Below are 14,735 nucleotides of genomic sequence, written 5' to 3'. Positions count from 1 at the left end.
GAGATGTGCAATGTCTTGGTCCCCTTCTGTTGCCACATTGCATTCCGCCTGCTCCAGCCACTGAGCAGGGAGGAGCCACGCTGGGATCTGCCCTTCCTGGCATTCCTTGTGGAGGTGAGCTTGAAGGCCAGCGCTGCCTCGCTGAGCTGCCTCCCAGCTCTCTGCCCTCTCGCAGCCACAGCGGCCAGGACGGTGCCCACGCCCTGTGCTGCTGCCTGGGCCCAGCCCTGTGCGGTTCTGGGCTCCTGCCGGCCGGGTCCCCTGTCACTGCCCCGTGCCTTTCAGGTCCTGCATTGCCTGGACATGTCTAAATGTGGTGACAGCGTACTGGAGATCATGTCAAGGCACCTGCAGAACGAGTGCAGGCAGCGGCGTCGCCTGGTGCTCAGAGGCCTCGTGGTGCTCAGCAAGGATCCCTCGATGGTGAGAAGGGGGCAGCGGCTGAAGCTGCGCTGGGCAAAGCAGCCCCTTGGGCTGGCAGGGCTTCAGGAGCTGAGGCAGCTGCTGCCAGCTCTCCTGCCTCACCTGCCCCAGTGCTTTGGGACAGGCCTTTGGCCCGTGGGCCCTGCAGCAGCAGGGTGGGGTGGCAGTGCCAGGGCGGTGTTGGCCGTGCAGCCGTCCACGGCTTCCCAGCCCAGCCTTGTGTTCCACACAGGCCAGAAGGATGTGCGGTCTGTCTCAGCGCCTTCTGGAGCTGCTGGGTGATGCAGATGGAGAGGTGGTCAGCACAAGCCTCTGTGTGTTCACGAACATGCTCCAGCACAAAGACATCCTGGTATCCAGCACCACTGCCCCAAAGCTGGCTGAGGCGCTCCTGCTGCTCTTTGACCGTGTAAGGCTCTGTGTCCCCAGCTGCAGGCACTGGCTGCTGCCCAGAAACTTTGTACCCAGGTGAGCCTGGAGAAAGTGGTCTTAAGGCTTCGCCCTCTTCCTTTCCTCCAGGACAACAGCTATGTGCAGGTGCTCTCCCTTGAGCTCTTCTTCAGGGTGATGGACCTGGTAGTGGATGAGGGGAAAAAGGCCCTTGAGGAGATTCTGAGCCAAAGCCTGCTCCCACTCTTTTTCTACTGCCACGATGAGAACCAGCGCATTGCAAAGGTGAGGCTTGGTGCCATGCTGGTGGATCCCTGGGAGGGAGCTCGGCTGCCTCCTGCCCTGGCGCCTGGTGGGCTGCAGCCTCCTCCAGGTCTTGGCACAGGAACACGGGTCCTGTGCCCCGGGCTGTGGGGCCATCTCTGGCTCTCTGCTGCTCTCCAGGCTTCTCGGGAAACGCTGCTTCGTGTGGCCGAGTTCCTGAGGAGGAGGAAGCTCAAGCAGCTGGTGAAGAAGGAGCAGCTGTCAAAGTTTGCCGAGTGCCTGGTAAGGATGGCCGGGAAGCCCCAGGCTCAGCCGGGAGAAGCCCCCTGAGCGCGGTGCTCGGTGTGTGGGCTCTTCTCCAGGCTCCCGTGGGCCCAGCCCGGTGCCGATGGAGCGGCCCCGCGGCTCCCCGGGCAGCAGCCGGCCCTCTGCCCCCTCCAGAGCCCGGTGCCAGCGGCTGCTGGCCGGGCCTCGGGGCTGTGCGGGCAGGGGAGGCCGGGGCAGGGCACAGGGAGCGCCGGGCCCAGGGGCCGAGCCCGCGCCAACCCTTCCCTCCTGCCGCTCTCTCCAGCTGGAAGAGGACAGGAGCCGAGCGGCCGAGATCCTGCGCCGGGCCCTGCCCTACCTGGACAGCCCACAGGAGCCCCTGCGAGAGGCGGCCGTCAGGTTCATGGGTGAGCCACGAGCCCGGGCTCCCTCCCCGCCCCGCCGCAGCTCGGCCCCAGCCCCGGCTGCTGCCCCGGCAGCGCCATCCGGGCCCGGCGCCGTGGAGCCCCGCCCGGCCTCGGCGCTGCTGCCGCCCTCCGGCAGCCGTGCCCTGGGGCGGCAGCGTGCGGCAAGGGCCCGGGCTGAGCCCTGCCGGGCCACCAGGGCGTGTGGCCACAGGGCTGGCAGCGCCGCTGGCAGGGAGCTGTGCCGCTGGGGCCAAGATGAACTCTTTGTTCTCAGAGATGGCCGCCGTTCGCATGATGAGGGGGCAGCAGGAAGAGCTCCCCGCCCTCAGTCAGGGTGAGTGAGGGCAGCGGGCTGTCAGCGGGGGCTGGCGGGGGGAGAGCTGCATTGCTTGGGCAGGGAGTGGGAATTTCTGCCCCAGCTCTGGCGGGTTTCACTCCCTGTGTGGAGGAGAGGTGGCGTGGGCAGAGTACACAGGGATTTCAGGGACATGGGTGGAATTTGTGGCCAGCAGCTTGCTGCTGATCCTGTTGCCAACACCTCTCTCTTGGCCTTGGCAATTGTTGGGGGAGGTGGCCGTGGCAGAACGGTCTCCTCAGGTCACTGCAGATCCAGGCTCTGACCATGGCTCTCTTGCTCTCTGTTCCAGGCCTTCCATCCCCAAAGAAAGTTACCACCCCATCCTGCTCTGACATTGACATTCAAGCCCAAATAGGCCTAGAAGCTGAAGAGATAGGCTTGTTTTCTGGATCCGGTGAAGCAGTGTCCCAAGAGCAGCACCAGGAGACACTGAAGAGGACACCACCTCCTACTGCCACTGGGGCTCCAGGCACAGCTGATGATTGATACAGCTGAGCCTGTGGGAAGCTCGCATGGCTTCAGCCCTCTCCCTGCCTGTAGATAGCTCCCTCCCTCCAGCCCTCACACACTGTCCATCCACTTTCCCCCCTCCGTTCTCCCTCCATTTTGACAGCTCCATCTCACCAGCCCTCAGATCATGCCCATTCCTGTCTTTTCCTTCCACTCTTCCTTTGGACAGCTCCATAAGCCAAGCCCTCAGACCCTGCCCATTCCCTGTTTTTCCCTCCCAGCTCATCCCTTTGTTTCATTTTCCCTTAATAAACAGTTTGGCTTCTTCACTTTGCCTCCATCTCTGTGGAGCTGAAGCGACGCAAATCCCGAGCCCCGGGACACACAGGCCCCTGCTGCCGTTCTCTTCCACGCCGTGTTTTGTGCCCACACGCAGAGGAACGAGGGCGGATCAGGCTGGAAAGGTGCCTGTGCTGAAGGTGCAGTTCCACAACACTGTGCAGCTGCAGATCTTGCTGAGCACACTGAGGGCCAGCAGTGGGACAAGGAGCCTGTGTGTCAGGGACCGAAGTCGGGTCTAAGGCCCTGCCATAGTTGGTCTGCTGTTGTGCACATCAAAAAGATAACGAAGGACAGACAGTGAAGGAAACCTTACTGTGTAATTGATGGGAATTTGATCCTTAAAAGAAACGATGGATTGGTCAGTGGATGGGGAAGTTAACCTGTGAAAGAGGAAAAATACACAATGGAGCTGTGCTTGGCATGGAGGCGGTATCACAAGCCCTTGCAGCTCATCTCACGCACTGGCCAAGTGTGAGATGACGACACAACTGGGAAATCTCCACTCCAGAGGAGGAGATATCAGGCCTGGTTCTGGGGTGGAGGGAAGAAAAGGCCAAAATGCGCGTCCGTTTGATGCAGGGCATGCCCTGAATGTGGGTGGCCTGCCTGCCCCTCCCACTGAAGCCCCATGCTGAGACACCCTGAGAGGAGCCCAGTGCTCCTTGCTCCTCTCCGCTGACACGGGAGCGTCTGTCTGCTTTCGGGACGGCCCTGGCTGCGTGAGGGGTGCTACGTGGACACGAGACAGCCGGTCCTGTCCCGCTGGGTCCCGGCAGTGCCTCGCAGCAGTCCTGCATCCACGTCAGGATGCTGGCCAAGAGAGGCCCTGGCAGCTGAGGCAGCTGATTTTAAGCTTTTGCAGATACACACAGGGGATGGCCAACAGTGTTCCCTCAGGGTACAGCAGTCCTGAGGGGCCTCCCCAGAGCTGCCTGATGCTGCCCACTCCTTGTGGCACCAGATGCTTTCCTGTGGAGTGTTCCACCTCCGCCAAGAGTACAGAAGGAGCTGGAGAAAGAGCTTGCCAGGCTGCTCTCGATCCTTTACCAGCAGCCCTGGCTGAGTGGAGAAGTCCGAGCTGAGCGCAGATGTGCCAGTGGAACAGCCGTGCACAGGAAGGCTCGGTGGGAAGGAGGAGCCAGGATCCATAGGCCTGGCAGCCTGAGCTTGCTGCCAGGGAAGGCCTTGGAGCAGATCCTCCCGAGTGCCATCCCACGGCACGTGCAGGGAACCAGGGGGTCTGCTGGAGGGTGGGAACGCTCTGCGGAGGGACGGGGACAGCTGGGGGTCCTGGCGGGCTGTTGAGGGCTTCTCTGCGGGTGTTTGCGGGGGGTTGGTTTTGGGGGACGTGTTGGGGAAGGAGCTGTCTGGAAGGTGAGAGGTCTAGGCTGGAATTGGAGTCCGTTTGAAGGCAGCGTCTGTGGTTTGGCACAGCTTTGCTTGTGGAGGCCGGAAGGAATATCTGTGACTTTATCTCTTTGTGGCCCTGATTCTCCTGCAGGGAACAAGATGGGAGAGCTGTACTTTCTTGGCCACTTAGATATCTCTGCTGGGGGAGGATGAGCCCTTTTTCCATCTACTCATTTGTTTGGACTACTTTTGTAAGACTGAGTGGACTTTCATTCCTTGAGAGCTTTTATTCCTTAAGAGAATTACGCTGTTATCATCCCTTCATTGAAAACCATTTGCACACCAAAGTACGGCCTTCTTTTTGCCTCGGTATAGTGCTATGTTTCAAAAGTGACGTTGAGTGGAGTACGTTATTGCAAATGAGTAGCTGCTTTTAGATGGAAGCAAGCATCCAAACCATTCACCTTCTCAGGCCATCCCAATTAATTTGGGAAGTTTGCAAATTTTGGAACTTTATGAGTTCAGCAATAGGAAGTGAAGCTTCCCTGAAGTGAGGATTCCTTAGTGCCAGATTCTTCTGTGTCTTCACTGCAACCATGTTTTTGTGCTGCAGGAAATGACTTCAATGAGAAAATAATTCCAGCACGGAGTAAGAGCTTCTGACAGAGACCAAGTGTTGCCACCAGTTGCTCCAGGTGCTCCTGCCAACAGCCCCTGCAGGGAGGAGCACAGCCCCCAAAGCACGTGGGCTTTGGCTCCCTCTGGCACAGAAGCCCCCCACGGGCACAGGTCTCTGGGGCAGGAGACGGGCACCAGAGCTGCCAGGGCTCGGGGGGTGGCAGGTCTGCTTGGGCGGGGACTCTGCCACACCTGCTGGTGTCAGCGCTCCCCAGGCCCCAGGGCTCAGAGCAGCGTTCGTGCCCTGGCCCACACGTTCCTTGTCCCTGTCACACCCACGGGTTTAGGATGGCCACCAGCCGGGACGTGTCCCAAGGAGGCCGGGGCAGCTTCCGTGGAAGGCCCCGTGCCCTTCCCAGCGCGGCTGCGTCGGCAGCCCTGGGGGCTCCTTCTGCTGCCCTGAGCTTGCAGAGCAGGGCAGGGTTTGCTGATGGTCTGAGCCATTCCTAAAGATCCTGTTGGGCTGTCTGAGACGTGGGGGCCAGGGATTCCTTCCAACCTGGGCCACTTTGGGTGGGCTGGGGGTGGCCCCAGGGCAGGTGACAGTGTGTGCAAGGGCCCTTTGCGACGCGCTGCAGCATGGTCACCGTGGAATTGGAAGGGAACTGGCTGTCCAAGGGTCCTTTGTGACACGTGGTGACATAGGAGCTGCCAGTGACAAGAGCACGCCACAGTGCTCAGAGCAGGCGACGGGACAGGACGGGACAGAGCGGTGCCGTGAGGAGCCCCCGCACAGCGCGCTCGTTCGTGTCCGACCCGGAGCTTTTCCGAGGCGTTATTCCTACAGGTGACCTCGTGGCAGGACTACGGGACTTGGCAGCCCGTGGCCTTCCCGAGGCTTTTCTTTTGCAGGTGCTCGCGAGGCCAGACTGAGGAAATTGGTGACCACAATCCTTACGAGGAGTCTCCTGTCATTGTGGCAGGAGCCCTCAAGACCGGAGTGCAGGACTTGCTGTCCTGCAGCCTTCCTGAGGTTTCTCTGTCTCAGGTGCCTTCAAGGCACAACTACACGACTTGTGGACTCAGAACTTCACCTTGCCATCTACCTCCAAGGTGCCCTCAAGGTCAGACTCGGGCATGGCAGACAGATTTCTCAATGTGTTCAAAGTGTTCAGAGGGAAAAAAAAGGAAGTCTCTGGAGCTGCCCCAGCACAACAGCATGAAGAACTGGAGCAGTTCCAGCCACTGCAGGATGGTGAGTGGCAGAGCTGGGCCACAGGGCTGATGCCTGTGGCCGGCTTGACCCCATCCCATCCCATCCCATCCCATGCCATCCCATCCCATCCCATCCCATCCCATCCCCTGGGGACATGCCCATGGACAGGATGGAAGAGGGGCTGGGCAGACACCCCGCAGTGGCCGTGCTCCATCCCTCGGGGCATCCTGGGGCTGTCCCTGCCTGGGGAGCGCAGGGCTGGGCTGTGCTCTCCAGCCTCTCCCGCAGCCTCTCAGCTCTGGCTGTGCTCGCTCTTTGCCAGGTGCAGCCCTGGACCAGACACAAGAGCAGGAACCCACCCGTGGCCGCTTCCGCAAAGCCCTGAAGGTACCAGCAGCCATCCCCAGCTGGGCTGGGCCTGCTGTCCCCGCTCAGCCGAGCACCACGCTTGGAGCACTCCATGGAACATCCCTGGCTTCCCTGTCCTTTGTTCTCCTGCAGATGTTCCGCAAGTCCCTGCGCATTCGACGTAGAAGGACTGGCAGCACAGCAGCTGAGGGCCTGGCCGAGCCCGACTCGGGGCTGACCGAGCTCCAGGCAGAGCCTGATGTCAGCCCAGGTTCGGCTGAGCGCTCAGAAGACTCTGACGCCTCAGCGACTGAAACCTGGGCAAAGGCTCTTCACTCATCAAAGACTGAGGATGTGGCCATCACCAACAGGGACAATGAAGAGACTCAGGGCATCACAAATACTGACACCAGCCCAGACTCTGAGGCAGCAATGAACGAGGACAAGGCAAAGGCTGCCATGGCAGTGGCTGAGGACGTGGCCACCACAAATGCCAGCACTGCAGAGACTCAGGGCCTTGCAAATACTGGCACCACGCCCACTCTGAGTCAGGAACTCATCTTCGACTATTTCAAGGAACCTTGTGTTTCTTCTCACAAGCAGCTGGTAAGCAGCCTGGCTCCACACCTGGAGGCCAGCCAGGATCGTGTGTCCCCTCAAGCCATGGTCTCTGAGGCCCCTCAGCCTTTGAGGCTAGCACAGTGTGGTGGGAAGGGAAGCTGTTCTTGGGGAAAGCTGGGAAAGTTGCTCCCTTGCACAGTGCTCCAAGTCTCCCCCATGCCTCCTGCAGGTACCAGCCAAGGTGAAGAACATCCACCAGAGGCTGGTGTCCCACGTCTCTGTGGATGCCAGGCTGCAAATTGACCTTGTGAGGCTGGCTGAAGAACACCCTGCTGACATGGTGCTGACCCTCCTGCGCTGTGCCCCAACGTGTGACAGGTACAGGGCCCACGAGCCTTGAGAGCTCAGGGCTCAGCAGCCTTTAGGGCCCGTGGCCCTGCACAGCCTGTCCCGTGGGGTCTGCCAGACAGGCAGAGAGGCCCAGGACCCTCGGGCCCCTCTGTTTCCTGAGCCTGCTGCCAGTGCTCCTTCCCTGCCCTTCAGGGCTCCAGGGCTCTGTCACCTGGGCCCCCACAGCTGCACAGGGCATGGTGCTGTGACCGACATGCCCCTGACACAGAGCTCTGATCCCACAGAGCTGCTGCAATGATGTGGAGAACCATAGGATCATCGGGACCAGCAGTGGAGAAAGTGCTGCCAACACTGCTCTGTGTGATGGAGGACTGGCCTCTGACCAGAATGTGCACCTCTGACGGGGACAACGAGGATGTTTTTGCCCTGGCTGTGAGTTTCTGGGCCTTTGCTCACCCCCAGGTCGCCTCTCCAGCAGCTCTCCATCCTCTCCACGCCTCAGGCGCTGGGCTGAAACCTGGGCTAGGGGCAGGCTCAGGGGGCACCAGGCCCGCTGCTCCCCTGCTTCTGCCCTTGGGCCCTGCCCCATGGACACCTCGGCACTGAGCCCTGCCTGGGGCTGCTTCTCTTGCAGGCAACTCTGGTGATCTGGGTGATTGTCCAGGTGCCTGAGTGCCACAAGGCGATGATCCTTTATTCCTCCCGCCTGTTTGTGGCACTGCTCTTCCATGTTGTCACCACCACACAGCTGATGCCACCAGAGGAAGTTGATGACTTCTGGAGAGCATGCCAGGAGGAACACGGCCTTCCCAGCAAGCCCAACAGGTCCCAGTCCTCCTGTCCTTCCCGTGCCCTTGTGGCCAGCACCAGTGCTCCCAGTGTGACCTGGGCTTTGTTCTGCACACAGGTTTGCAGTGCAGGCCATGAAGGCTCTCCTCAGCCGACTGCGGTGTGACCATGTGGTGATGGCTATGGAGTGCAAGCGTGGCTGGGACATGATGCTGTGTGCTGACACCCAGCACTACGCTGTGGGTCTGCTGGCCAGGTGAGACCCCCTTCTCCCCACTGCCCCCGGCATTTGTGCCCTGTGCCCGGGTGCCCCTCACAGTCCCTGTGGTCATGGGCCAGAGGGTTTTGTCACGAAGGGACGGCCAAGAAGAATGGAAAAGGCTGGGAGAGGGGGGTGCCCAGAAGTAGCTGCCTTTAAAAGCACCTCCACCCCCTCCAGGGATGCTGGGGAAGGGCTGGACCTCTGTGAGTCAGTCCTGGGAGATGTTTGGCCCCCCCATCTCAGGGCCTTGGTGCCTTTTTTCCCCCCTGCCAGGGAGATGTGCAATGTCTTGGTCCCCTTCTGTTGCCACATTGCATTCCGCCTGCTCCAGCCACTGAGCAGGGAGGAGCCACGCTGGGATCTGCCCTTCCTGGCATTCCTTGTGGAGGTGAGCTTGAAGGCCAGCGCTGCCTCGCTGAGCTGCCTCCCAGCTCTCTGCCCTCTCATAGCCACAGCGGCCAGGACGGTGCCCACGCCCTGTGCTGCTGCCTGGGCCCAGCCCTGTGCGGTTCTGGGCTCCGGCCGGCCGGGTCCCCTGTCACTGCCCCGTGCCTTTCAGGTCCTGCATTGCCTGGACATGTCTAAATGTGGTGACAGCGTACTGGAGATCATGTCAAGGCACCTGCAGAACGAGTGCAGGCAGCGGCGTCGCCTGGTGCTCAGAGGCCTCGTGGTGCTCAGCAAGGATCCCTCGATGGTGAGAAGGGGGCAGCGGCTGAAGCTGCGCTGGGCAAAGCAGCCCCTTGGGCTGGCAGGGCTTCAGGAGCTGAGGCAGCTGCTGCCAGCTCTCCTGCCTCACCTGCCCCAGTGCTTTGGGACAGGCCTTTGGCCCGTGGGCCCTGCAGCAGCAGGGTGGGGTGGCAGTGCCAGGGCGGTGTTGGCCGTGCAGCCGTCCACGGCTTCCCAGCCCAGCCTTGTGTTCCACACAGGCCAGAAGGATGTGCGGTCTGTCTCAGCGCCTTCTGGAGCTGCTGGGTGATGCAGATGGAGAGGTGGTCAGCACAAGCCTCTGTGTGTTCACGAACGTGCTCCAGCACAAAGACATCCTGGTATCCAGCACCACTGCCCCAAAGCTGGCTGAGGCGCTCCTGCTGCTCTTTGACCGTGTAAGGCTCTGTGTCCCCAGCTGCAGGCACTGGCTGCTGCCCAGAAACCTTGTACCCAGGTGAGCCTGGAGAAAGTGGTCTTAAGGCTTCGCCCTCTTCCTTTCCTCCAGGACAACAGCTATGTGCAGGTGCTCTCCCTTGAGCTCTTCTTCAGGGTGATGGACCTGGTAGTGGATGAGGGGAAAAAGGCCCTTGAGGAGATTCTGAGCCAAAGCCTGCTCCCACTCTTTTTCTACTGCCACGATGAGAACCAGCGCATTGCAAAGGTGAGGCTTGGTGCCATGCTGGTGGATCCCTGGGAGGGAGCTCGGCTGCCTCCTGCCCTGGCGCCTGGCGGGCTGCAGCCTCCTCCAGGTCTTGGCACAGGAACACGGGTCCTGTGCCCTGGGCTGTGGGGCCATCTCTGGCTCTCTGCTGCTCTCCAGGCTTCTCGGGAAACGCTGCTTCGTGTGGCCGAGTTCCTGAGGAGGAGGAAGCTCAAGCAGCTGGTGAAGAAGGAGCAGCTGTCAAAGTTTGCCGAGTGCCTGGTAAGGATGGCCTGGAAGCCCCAGGCTCAGCCGGGAGAAGCCCCCTGAGCGCGGTGCTCGGTGTGTGGGCTCTTCTCCAGGCTCCCGTGGGCCCAGCCCGGTGCCGATGGAGCGGCCCCGCGGCTCCCCGGGCAGCAGCCGGCCCTCTGCCCCCTCCAGAGCCCGGTGCCAGCGGCTGCTGGCCGGGCCTCGGGGCTGTGCGGGCAGGGGAGGCCGGGGCAGGGCGCAGGGAGCGCCCGGCCCAGGGGCCGAGCCCACGCCAACCCTTCCCTCCTGCCGCTCTCTGCAGCTGGAAGAGGACAGGAGCCGAGTGGCCGAGATCCTGCGCCGGGCCCTGCCCTACCTGCAGAGCCCACAGGAGCCCCTGCGAGAGGCGGCCGTCAGGTTCCTGGGTGAGCCACGAGCCCGGGCTCCCTCCCCGCCCCGCCGCAGCTCGGCCCCAGCCCCGGCTGCTGCCCCGGCAGCGCCATCCGGGCCCGGCGCCGTGGAGCCCCGCCTGGCCTCGGCGCTGCTGCCGCCCTCCGGCAGCCGTGCCCTGGGGCGGCAGCGTGCGGCAAGGGCCCGGGCTGAGCCCTGCCGGGCCACCAGGGCGTGTGGCCACAGGGCTGGCAGCGCCGCTGGCAGGGAGCTGTGCCGCTGGGGCCAAGATGAACTCTTTGTTCTCAGAGATGGCCGCCGTTCGCATGATGAGGGGGCCGCAGGCAGAGCTCCACGCCCTCAGTCAGGGTGAGTGAGGGCAGCGGGCTGTCAGCGGGGGCTGGCGGGGGGAGAGCTGCATTGCTTGGGCAGGGAGTGGGAATTTCTGCCCCAGCTCTGGCGGCTTTCACTCCCTGTGTGGAGGAGAGGTGGCGTGGGCAGAGCACACAGGGATTTCAGGGACATGGGTGGAATTTGTGGCCAGCAGCTTGCTGCTGATCCTGTTGCCAACACCTCTCTCTTGGCCTTGGCAATTGTTGGGGGAGGTGGCCATGGCAGAACGGTCTCCTCAGGTCACTGCAGATCCAGGCTCTGACCATGGCTCTCTTGCTCTCTGTTCCAGGCCTTCCATCCCCAAAGAAAGTTACCACCCCATCCTGCTCTGACATTGAAATTCAAGCCCAAATAGGCCTAGAAGCTGAAGAGATAGGCTTGTTTTCTGGATCCGGTGAAGCAGTGTCCCAAGAGCAGCACCAGGAGACACTGAAGAGGACACCACCTCCCACTGCCACTGGGGCTCCAGGCACAGCTGATGATTGATACAGCTGAGCCTGTGGGAAGCTCGCATGGCTTCAGCCCTCTCCCTGCCTGTAGATAGCTCCCTCCCTCCAGCCCTCACACACTGTCCATCCACTTTCCCCCCTCCGTTCTCCCTCCATTTTGACAGCTCCATCTCACCAGCCCTCAGATCATGCCCATTCCTGTCTTTTCCTTCCACTCTTCCTTTGGACAGCTCCATAAGCCAAGCCCTCAGACCCTGCCCATTCCCTGTTTTTCCCTCCCAGCTCATCCCTTTGTTTCATTTTCCCTTAATAAACAGTTTGGCTTCTTCACTTTGCCTCCATCTATGTGGAGCTGAAGCGACGCAAATCCTGAGCCCCGGGACACACAGGCCCCTGCTGCCGTTCTCTTCCACGCCGTGTTTTGTGCCCACACGCAGAGGAACGAGGGCGGATCAGGCTGGAAAGGTGCCTGTGCTGAAGGTGCAGTTCCACAACACTGTGCAGCTGCAGATCTTGCTGAGCACACTGAGGGCCAGCAGTGGGACAAGGAGCCTGTGTGTCAGGGACCGAAGTCGGGTCTAAGGCCCTGCCATAGTTGGTCTGCTGTTGTGCACATCAAAAAGATAACGAAGGACAGACAGTGAAGGAAACCTTACTGTGTAATTGATGGGAATTTGATCCTTAAAAGAAACGATGGATTGGTCAGTGGATGGGGAAGTTAACCTGTGAAAGAGGAAAAATACACAATGGAGCTGTGCTTGGCATGGAGGCGGTATCACAAGCCCTTGCAGCTCATCTCACGCACTGGCCAAGTGTGAGATGACGACACAACTGGGAAATCTCCACTCCAGAGGAGGAGATATCAGGCCTGGTTCTGGGGTGGAGGGAAGAAAAGGCCAAAATGCGCGTCCGTTTGATGCAGGGCATGCCCTGAATGTGGGTGGCCTGCCTGCCCCTCCCACTGAAGCCCCATGCTGAGACACCCTGAGAGGAGCCCAGTGCTCCTTGCTCCTCTCCGCTGACACGGGAGCGTCTGTCTGCTTTCGGGACGGCCCTGGCTGCGTGAGGGGTGCTACGTGGACACGAGACAGCCGGTCCTGTCCCGCTGGGTCCCGGCAGTGCCTCGCAGCAGTCCTGCATCCACGTCAGGATGCTGGCCAAGAGAGGCCCTGGCAGCTGAGGCAGCTGATTTTAAGCTTTTGCAGATACACACAGGGGATGGCCAACAGTGTTCCCTCAGGGTACAGCAGTCCTGAGGGGCCTCCCCAGAGCTGCCTGATGCTGCCCACTCCTTGTGGCACCAGATGCTTTCCTGTGGAGTGTTCCACCTCCGCCAAGAGTACAGAAGGAGCTGGAGAAAGAGCTTGCCAGGCTGCTCTCGATCCTTTACCAGCAGCCCTGGCTGAGTGGAGAAGTCCGAGCTGAGCGCAGATGTGCCAGTGGAACAGCCGTGCACAGGAAGGCTCGGTGGGAAGGAGGAGCCAGGATCCATAGGCCTGGCAGCATGAGCTTGCTGCCAGGGAAGGCCTTGGAGCAGATCCTCCCGAGTGCCATCCCACGGCACGTGCAGGGAACCAGGGGGTCTGCTGGAGGGTGGGAACGCTCTGCGGAGGGACGGGGACAGCTGGGGGTCCTGGCGGGCTGTTGAGGGCTTCTCTGCGGGTGTTTGCGGGGGGTTGGTTTTGGGGGACGTGTTGGGGAAGGAGCTGTCTGGAAGGTGAGAGGTCTAGGCTGGAATTGGAGTCCGTTTGAAGGCAGCGTCTGTGGTTTGGCACAGCTTTGCTTGTGGAGGCCGGAAGGAATATCTGTGACTTTATCTCTTTGTGGCCCTGATTCTCCTGCAGGGAACAAGATGGGAGAGCTGTACTTTCTTGGCCACTTAGATATCTCTGCTGGGGGAGGATGAGCCCTTTTTCCATCTACTCATTTGTTTGGACTACTTTTGTAAGACTGAGTGGACTTTCATTCCTTGAGAGCTTTTATTCCTTAAGAGAATTACGCTGTTATCATCCCTTCATTGAAAACCATTTGCACACCAAAGTACGGCCTTCTTTTTGCCTCGGTATAGTGCTATGTTTCAAAAGTGACGTTGAGTGGAGTACGTTATTGCAAATGAGTAGCTGCTTTTAGATGGAAGCAAGCATCCAAACCATTCACCTTCTCAGGCCATCCCAATTAATTTGGGAAGTTTGCAAATTTTGGAACTTTATGAGTTCAGCAATAGGAAGTGAAGCTTCCCTGAAGTGAGGATTCCTTAGTGCCAGATTCTTCTGTGTCTTCACTGCAACCATGTTTTTGTGCTGCAGGAAATGACTTCAATGAGAAAATAATTCCAGCACGGAGTAAGAGCTTCTGACAGAGACCAAGTGTTGCCACCAGTTGCTCCAGGTGCTCCTGCCAACAGCCCCTGCAGGGAGGAGCACAGCCCCCAAAGCACGTGGGCTTTGGCTCCCTCTGGCACAGAAGCCCCCCACGGGCACAGGTCTCTGGGGCAGGAGACGGGCACCAGAGCTGCCAGGGCTCGGGGGGTGGCAGGTCTGCTTGGGCGGGGACTCTGCCACACCTGCTGGTGTCAGCGCTCCCCAGGCCCCAGGGCTCAGAGCAGCGTTCGTGCCCTGGCCCACACGTTCCTTGTCCCTGTCACACCCACGGGTTTAGGATGGCCACCAGCCGGGACGTGTCCCAAGGAGGCCGGGGCAGCTTCCGTGGAAGGCCCCGTGCCCTTCCCAGCGCGGCTGCGTCGGCAGCCCTGGGGGCTCCTTCTGCTGCCCTGAGCTTGCAGAGCAGGGCAGGGTTTGCTGATGGTCTGAGCCATTCCTAAAGATCCTGTTGGGCTGTCTGAGACGTGGGGGCCAGGGATTCCTTCCAACCTGGGCCACTTTGGGTGGGCTGGGGGTGGCCCCAGGGCAGGTGACAGTGTGTGCAAGGGCCCTTTGCGACGCGCTGCAGCATGGTCACCGTGGAATTGGAAGGGAGCTGGCTGTCCAAGGGTCCTTTGTGACACGTGGTGACATAGGAGCTGCCAGTGACAAGAGCACGCCACAGTGCTCAGAGCAGGCGACGGGACAGGACGGGACAGAGCGGTGCCGTGAGGAGCCCCCGCACAGCGCGCTCGTTCGTGTCCGACCCAGAGCTTTTCCGAGGCGTTATTCCTACAGGTGACCTCGTGGCAGGACTACGGGACTTGGCAGCCCGTGGCCTTCCCGAGGCTTTTCTTTTGCAGGTGCTCGCGAGGCCAGACTGAGGAAATTGGTGACCACAATCCTTACGAGGAGTCTCCTGTCATTGTGGCAGGAGCCCTCAAGACCGGAGTGCAGGACTTGCTGTCCTGCAGCCTTCCTGAGGTTTCTCTGTCTCAGGTGCCTTCAAGGCACAACTACACGACTTGTGGACTCAGAACTTCACCTTGCCATCTACCTCCAAGGTGCCCTCAAGGCCAGACTCTGGCATGGCAGACAGATTTCTCAATGTGTTCAAAGTGTTCAGAGGGAAAAAAAAGGAAGTCTC

At 60.6% G+C, this 14,735-nt stretch overlaps 3 long non-coding RNA genes across 3 annotated transcripts; all 3 read left to right on the top strand.

The window, feature by feature from the left end:
- The first annotated feature begins 36 nt into the window (after positions 1-36).
- LOC137477646 (uncharacterized) lies at positions 37-898 on the top strand. Its single transcript, XR_011001123.1, has 3 exons — positions 37-114; positions 286-423; positions 656-898. It is a non-coding gene; the product is annotated as an uncharacterized lncRNA (long non-coding RNA).
- A 6,270-nt stretch (positions 899-7,168) lies between these two features.
- LOC137477645 (uncharacterized) lies at positions 7,169-8,057 on the top strand. Its single transcript, XR_011001122.1, has 3 exons — positions 7,169-7,372; positions 7,630-7,777; positions 7,980-8,057. It is a non-coding gene; the product is annotated as an uncharacterized lncRNA (long non-coding RNA).
- A 617-nt stretch (positions 8,058-8,674) lies between these two features.
- On the top strand, positions 8,675-9,497 carry LOC137477644 (uncharacterized). The gene is made up of 3 exons (XR_011001121.1): positions 8,675-8,784; positions 8,956-9,093; positions 9,326-9,497. It is a non-coding gene; the product is annotated as an uncharacterized lncRNA (long non-coding RNA).
- Positions 9,498-14,735: the final 5,238 nt, after the last annotated feature.

This window comes from Anomalospiza imberbis, chromosome 7 (assembly GCF_031753505.1).
Source record: "Anomalospiza imberbis isolate Cuckoo-Finch-1a 21T00152 chromosome 7, ASM3175350v1, whole genome shotgun sequence".
In the NCBI taxonomy this organism is placed as follows: domain Eukaryota; kingdom Metazoa; phylum Chordata; class Aves; order Passeriformes; family Viduidae; genus Anomalospiza; species Anomalospiza imberbis.
This window is presented reverse-complemented; position numbering and strand designations above follow the sequence as displayed.